We start from the raw sequence: 7886 nt of genomic DNA on the forward strand, positions 1-7886 counted from the left end.
AGAATCCTGGAAGCTGAAGCTTTCACTCATCACCTGTCCTCTTTCCTTAGCCAAGAGTAAGTTGCTTCTGTTAACAGGCAGGGATCATCCCCACTTTCAGCACCAACCTTTTAAGCCTTGTCCTGGGATGTGCCCAGGCTGGGTGACCTAAACTACCCCTGCACTCCAACCCCAACTAATCCTGCAGTCTTCAAGAAGGCACATCATTGCTCTGGGAACTAGCCATGCACTCACACACACTGCTATGAAGAGGAACAAATACTGATCCAACAGCCCAAAGAAGCCATCCAAGCCTACGTGATGACCACACATGCTGGAAACAGCAGGTAGGGACCTGGATCTCTCTGTGCCAGAGGAAAACCAGGATGTATACAACAGCTCACCAAGGCACTGAAAGCACCAGGCACAGAGGTCGGGTGACTGAGAATTGTACTACAAGTGCTCAGAACACATCAGTGGGATGTCACATCATCTTATGCCAGAACAACAGCAAAAGAAGTGCCCTGCTCCCCACATTGCCAAACCAACACTCTTCCAGCCAGTGCAAGTACTTCCAGTGCACACATACACCCAGGCCGCGCATCAAGGCAGCTCCTGAATTCCCACATAAGCTGGTTTTTAGGCAGGGATCTCCATGTGAGTGATTGTAACCCAGCTTATCACTGTCACCCAAAGCTGCCCACCTGCCCTGCCAACACCTCCAGCAGAGCAGGATCCCAGCCAGCACCAATTCCAGGATCTTCCCCAGCCGTTCAGGACACAGCCAGAAGGCAGAGACTGAGCCAAGGATTTGTAAAATGGAGCATGTCGTAGGTGGGGAGGAGGGGAGACAGCTCTTTGAGCAAGTAATTTCAATTGCCTTGAGAAAACAGGTTGTTAAAATGATAGAAATAAATGGGTTGTTTGAGCAGCCTCAGAGACGCTTTCAGAGAAAGCTTCCAGGTAGGAACATTGATTGCAAATACTTATTAACTGCTCCTTCGTTATCAAAGAGATGTGATACATGTGTTTACAAATTTTGATGCATTTTTATTAAGCCTACTTAACTGTTTAGTTCTCTAAACCTTCCCAGAAGAACCGTCACCAAGCAACTCCCTCAACACAACTTCCACTTCTGCACAGGCAGGCGTGGGCACTGGAGGCTTCACTCAAGCATCTGCCTGTCCCAAGGAACACATGGCGCCAGTGTTAGACCCAAAATGGCTCTTTTGATCCCAGTCTCTCAGAAAAGGAGGATCTCACTTCAGAGGATGTGTGAGAGGGTCACTTACTCTTTTTTAACCTTTGTCCACTCATGAAAGCCATCAGCCAAGAGACTGTAGGTCCCTCTAACTCAGCCTCCTGTCTCCCACAGCAGCTGGGCTTGATGCTAACGGCAAGAACTGAAGAGAAGGTGGAAGGTGGAGGTGCTTTTTCCCAGGATGATTCTCCAGCTCCTAGCAGCCCAGCACTTAAAAACTCCCAAGCTGTAAATTGTTTCAGGGCTGTGTTTAGGCCCATCATCAAGAGTTATCTGCCATGAAATTGCCAAGTTCCTTTTTAAAGGTTCACGATATTTTTTGGCCGCCACAGCATCCCAGGACAACACGTTTCCAGGGCTGAATTAGCTCCCCCCACACACAGCATGTAAAGCTGTTCAATTTAAACCTGAAGTCCATTATTTTCTTAGCCTGCAGGAAACAACAAACAATTACCTTCTAATCATCTTCTTGGGTGATTTTATCTGTGTCTCAAGTCCTCCTTGTTGATGCTTTTCCCAGGCTGGTGAGTCCTGACCTAGGCTACCCTCAGATGGAAGCTGTGACACTAAGTTATATAAAGCATGGCTCCTCACTCTTGCCAACATCTTCTCCAGCAGCAATGTCAGCATGAGCGATGCCCTGTGCTGGGACAAGTGCTCTCCTCTGGGGCTCCTCCCTGGAGCTGCTCTTCCAGTGAAGAATCAGAAGCTCTGTTTATTTTAAGCAGGCTAGAGAGAGGCACAGGCAGAAGGGTGAGGAGGATCCCTGCCTCAGGTCACTGCTTCAACAAGAGTCAAGATTTCCCTCTGAGAAAGCCTGTGCCAGAGGGATGCACAGATTGTCACCACCTGGCTACTTGGGCAGGAGTTTCTGTCCAAAAAAGAGGCATCATGCTGATGGCCAGAGTCCTGCAGGCTTCCACAGCCTCCATCCGCCTGCTGGAAGAAGGGGGTCCCACCAGCCCTTCTCCAGTAATCCTGCCTGAGGACTGCAATGTCCCAGCTAGAAACAGCCCTCTGAGTACACAAGAAGCACAGAAGCTGGTATGGTCTGCAAGCTCCACCTGCCACAGAGATCACAGCCAGTCCACCAACACATTTTGTTTTCAGAAGCTGAAAACCCCGGTGTGCTGCCAAGTCATGGATTCTCCATCATTAGCACCTTGCCTAAGAGTGCACATAGCACAGCTGGGGTTTGCAGGAGAAAATGGGAAACAGCCTCTCTCCGCACACAGCTGTTACAGAACACTTTATCAGAACAGGAAACCCAGCAGGGCCCAAAGCAGAGGTACAAACTGACAGGCACAGTACATCCCAGGGCCTGCACTCCCCGGCAAACACCTCCTACCAGCTCGAGCACTAGAAAAGCAGTGACCCCTTTCTATACACATTGCCTCGGTGTTGCAATTTTCATACCACTAAAGACAGTGGGTTGCAGCACCCAGGTGTGTTTGGGCCTTCAGCACTGCTGCAGGGTCACAAAATGGAACCAAACTCTCTGCCACAAAAACTCAAGTACCCTGTGGGCCAAACCCAGGCTCGTGTCTCAGCCACACACCTTCCACAGACACCTTTGCCAGATAAGCCAATTTGTCAGTCCAAGAATGCCGTACCCTGCATAGTTCAATTGTAACCCAGCACCTGCAAATCCCACTGAGAGGTGGAACAGAACATCTCTGTCACCAGCAGTCAAGCACACCCAAAGCTTTGGGCTCATCTGTACTGCCCAGGCATTATTTCCCCCACAGAGAGAATGCAGCGGAAGGACTTCTCAGACACACAGACCTTATCCCTCCCTCGCTGCAACTGCGTGGTCCCAGGGGCCTTAATTAGCCAGCATCCTTCTCGCAGGGAGCTGCTCTCTGGGAGCATTTGCATGTTCAACTCCTCTGGACAAGTTCTGAGGCAGGCAACTAATCCTCTCCCAGGTCTCAATGTCATATCAATTTTCCCGTTCGAAGCTCAGCTCTCTCCATCAGGGGTTTTAAACTAATGAGATGCACTGAGGCCTTCAACTCTGGGAATATCAAATGCAGTGGGATTCAATTTCATCTGATTTTCGTGTGGTTTTTCCCTTTGTAATTAACACCAGACAGCATGGAACTTCTCTTCATCCTTACCACTGGATAGATACCATCTCTGCTCAAGACAAACATGTCAGGAAAGGTGATGCTTCTACCCTACACTGCCAAAAGCATAATAATTTCTTTTTGTTTCCTTCCCCCCGCTGCGATGAATATAATCCACTCCTCAAGGTACTATTCAGACCCTTAAATCTCCTAGAGCAGTGGCACAGGTCCCTCAGGGTTCACAGCCCCTCCTACTTCTTACTCATAAGGATTATGCTCCAGAAACACTGGTGCATGGCCACAAGCTCTCAAAGGATTTAATGGGTCAGTCTTTCCTAAACTCCTCAGGGGGGTGAGAATCTCCAGTGTGCCCTAGCAAAGATGAGGAAGTACAAATCCTAGAATCATTAAGGTTGGAAAAGACCTCTAAGACTATCGACTCCAACTGTATCTGTTTCCATGTGCACCCTTTCCAAAGGCAGCCCAGTAGCCTTTCTACTACAGGTTTTCCACACTGCTGAGACACAACAGCTGGCACTGACCATTGGCTTGGAGACCACACAAGCCACTATCCACTCTTTTTTTAAAATCTAAATGAGCTCAGTTGTGCCACATCTGGCAGGACCTGCAAGAAAGGCCATGCTTGGAACAGTCCCCCAGTGCAGCAAGGGGCTGCACAGCAATGTAACATGGTGCAAAAACCTGATCAGCAAGGGGCAGCTCCTACAGGTGCTTGTATACAAAGGTTTTGAGGGATAATGTGTGTCTTTTAATGTCCATTACTAAAACGAGACACTGCCAACATCCTATGGCCTTGGTCCAGCAGAAATCCCTGCAGAAGGGCTCTCCTGCAATCTCTCTAGCCAGAGAACACCTGAGGCAGGAAGGGAAGATACTGCTCTAAGCAAAAGCAGGTCAGATCTGCATTACACCAAGAGTGAAGAAGCTCCTTCTCCACAGTTAGGAAAATAAAGGCCACCAATCACCTACCCCATACATCTTGGCCTTGGACTCTCACTGCAGGAGCTACGTAAGGGTTCAGAGCAAGACCTGGGGTTCTCTCTGCCATTCAAGCACATATATTAAATACACCCTTGTTGAAGGCACAGCATACTGTGTGATATATTCCAAATTAGCATGTAAAATATCCTATTTTTCAAAGAAAAAAATGGTATTGTTTACAGGGGCTCAGCTGTCACCTTGACTTTTTACACAGGATAGCAGAAGCTGGAAGGGACTCACATGGATTAATGAAGTCTGCAAATTTAAAATCATGCTCTTCCCTTGTATGTCTATTACAGCCACATCCCATTTCTTATAGTGATTTCCATACCATCAGCCCAAAATGACCATTTCAAGAGACATTGCATTGCATCTGCCCTCGTCCCAGTTCCCCCTCGGAAAATGTTTAGGTTCCATTAACCACACCATTTGCCACCTGAAGCTGCAGCCAACAAACTCTCCCATACCTGCAGCACCCCTGTGGATGTTTGAGGGATGGATCCCTCCCTTGTTCACGATCCCATGCTGTGTCCCTGCTTTGGAAAACGCCAGCCCAGCCTCTTGCTGCTGCACCAGGAGCCTGCAAGCTCCAAGTGTCGAGCGGCACCTCGGAGCAGAGTTCAGCCACACTTTATTATCGCTCCATCACAGAGTTCCCCGCACTGCCTGGCGGCTCCAAATGAGCCCTCCATGCTGTGACAGCACCACAGGACCACCGAGGTTTCATCAATATTCATGTCCCAGTGACACTCCGGCGAGCAGGGGAAGCTCGTTTTCGCCAGCAGATCATTAAACGAAGGGAAATGAGTGACCTCGCAAGACCAGTTGTATCACTGATGTCACCAGGAGCTGAAGGGACGGGAGACAGGGTCATCACCCAGCCCTTCTTTTAATAAATAACTGCTCTAAATGAGCGTGGCCTTGCCATGCCCAGCGGGACCCACATGGGACTGGAAACAAAGATGCCCAAACTGCAACGGCGGGCACGGCAGTGCCTCCTCTCAGCAACCCTGAGCATGGGGATGCTGTTGGAGGAAGCAACATGCAGCAAAACAGGGCTGTAAATCTGGATTAAATTGCTGTTTCAGGTAGAGTTAGCCCAGTGCAGGGAACACACACAACTCCCTCCAAGGGCAGTAGCATTTAGGAGCACCCCAGGGCTTCCTGGAAGCATCACAGCGCAGGGTGTTTAGCAGAGAGCTTCCCCAGGCTGCACTACAGCACTCCACATGCAGAGACTGGATCTCAATTACAGACCCTAATTGCTCCCATCAGTCACGCTAACGATTAGCATCAGGTTAATGCATTCCCACTGCTCTCAGGAGAGGATGGAGAAGGAAAAGAGAGTCTTAGTCCCAGTTTACCTGGAGTTCACTGGGAGGCCACAAGAAAGCAACTCACAGGCAAACTTTCCACATACCCAGGTTCCCCAGGATATTCCCAACCTCTGAAAAAACCAAAACCCCACAGGAAAACTCAGTTCCTTCAGCCCTCCCAGTCCAAGCAGACAGCTGCCCTACCTCCACATTCCCATGTACAGAAAGTAGCTAATGGAAAATCACCTCTCGCCAAAAATGAAGCAATCTCCCTGGTGGAAGAAGCCACACACTGGTTTTCTTTTTAGCTCTTTACCTGATGTTGATCCCCAGCTCAGGTGCATCAGGTAAGGCTGATTCAGCCTCTGAACTCTCCCATGACCCTTGATCTCCAAACGTGGTATCAAGAGTGCAACAGGCAAGCAAAGAACCTCCTGTACCCCATGCACATGGCTGCACACTGAGTCTAAGGGGATTTGCAGCACACTCTGCTTCAGAAAAGTTTTGCTATTTGACGCCTTACAACCTCAGGGGGACGAAGTGTAGAGTCAGAAACCAAAAATCTGGGGAGCAATCCTAAAATCACAGGATTTATTTCTAAAATTATTTGCCAGATCTGCAACTTCCACAAGCAAGAAGTCCCCTGTATTTATCATTTTCCTCTGAAAACGAAATTGCCTGAGTAACATGATAGACCATGTTCAGTCTTAGAAGAGCAAGATGTCTAATGCCTGAGGTGAGAGATTTGCACACTCACACCCCTTTAAGCCCCGACTGTGGGGCAGCAAAAAGCCTCTGCCAGGCCAAAAAGCAACATAGTGACCCCCCCCAAAGAGCTGCCCAAAGCGTCCTGCAGCTGGGCCTGAGGGACTTAAAAGGTGTGTGGATGCACACAGGGCTGTGAGGACGTCCAGCAACGTGGGTGTCCCTCCCCCTGCACGCACAAAGGCAGAAACATCTCAGAATTAGGAGCCCATCCTCAGGAAACCCGCTGGAATTGTGTGCTGCAGTCAGCCAGACTCACCCCAGTGCAGCATCCTGGGCTCGGCCAGTCACTTCCAGCTCTGCCGTCCTGGGAGCCGAGCAGCCCTGGAGGAAGGGACAGCCAGGTGAGGACACCTGTATCTGCCCAGGCAGGTGCCCTGAGTTTGTGTCGGCCGTGATACCCTGGTATTATTAAAAGCCATCAGTCCCTGAACTGTGGGGGGGGGGGGGCGGGCGTGTTTAAAGCCATCCACACACTCACCACTACCGCGGGCCCCCACAGCACCTCCCTGGAGCTGCCCAGGGCAGCCTGGACTCGGCCCCAGAGCCCGTCCCCAGTCCAGCCCCACAGCCTGCCACCAACAGGGCTTGGACCCCAGATTGGGCGCACAGGCCCGAACCCTACAGTCCGCCACGAGTGGGGGGCTCCCCATCCCACAGCCCGTCACAGGCAAGTTTTAGCCCCTCAGTCCTTCAGATCTAGATCGAGACCCCTCGGCTTGCCACGGGCAGGTATCACCGCACCGGCGCCGCGAGCGGCCGCAGCCACACCTCCTACCCCAGGCCGGGCGGCCGCGCTTTACCCTTCACACGGGGGACACGCCCCCAGCCCCTCTCCCGACCAATGGGCGGCTTCTGATCTGCATATAGCGCAGTGCACGCTGGGTAGCGCCGCTTCTCACCGTGAGCTAAAAGCAGCAGCCCTAGCGAGGCCGTATATAGCGGCCGGGGCGCATTCGCAGGCGTCCGGGGGAAGCTCACTGCCGAGGCCACGCACGGGGTGCGCGTCACCCGCGGCCCGCCTCGGGGAAGGTCTGAGGGAAGGGCCGCCCGCGGCCCCAGCAGGGCCCCGCCCGCGACGGGCGAGTGAGCCACCAGCAAGGGGGGGCGCCGCGCGGGCCGGCCCGGGCAGGAGAAGCCGCGGCGGTTCCCCCGCGGACCCCGGCGGATGCTCGTGGCCCCGCGGCGCTTTGAGACAGACTCACGGCCGGCGCGCTGAGTCCAATGGGTGAGGTGGGGCAGCGCCCCATAACCCAATTCAGACTACTCTCCCCCGGACGCTTTTTCTTTTCCATTGCCCCCACCCCCCCACCTTCCCCAGACACCCCAATATTCCACCCCTACCCCTATTCATTACTGACTTTACAACCCCAAACCTGACGCTTTAATATTCCACCCCTACCCCTATTCACTACTGACTTTACAACCCCAAACCTGACACCTTAATATTCCACCCCTACCTCTATTCATTACTGACTTTACAACCCCAAACCT

General features: G+C 51.7%; 1 long non-coding RNA gene across 11 annotated transcripts in view; it reads right to left on the reverse strand.

Moving 5' to 3' along the window:
• LOC121667344 overlaps positions 1-7190 on the reverse strand; it is a 94096-nt gene extending 86906 nt beyond the window's left edge. For 10 of the 11 annotated variants that reach the window (XR_006017030.1, XR_006017031.1, XR_006017025.1 and 7 more), the window contains exon 1: positions 6652-7151. This is a non-coding gene — a long non-coding RNA (uncharacterized LOC121667344). The other variant, XR_006017024.1, reaches the window with a different exon arrangement.
• Between the last annotated feature and the right edge of the window lie 696 nt (positions 7191-7886).

This window comes from Corvus kubaryi, unplaced genomic scaffold (genome assembly GCF_017639235.1).
Source record: "Corvus kubaryi isolate FWS band 111438036 unplaced genomic scaffold, C.kubaryi_AGA036_p1.0 37361, whole genome shotgun sequence".
Classification (NCBI taxonomy): domain Eukaryota; kingdom Metazoa; phylum Chordata; class Aves; order Passeriformes; family Corvidae; genus Corvus; species Corvus kubaryi.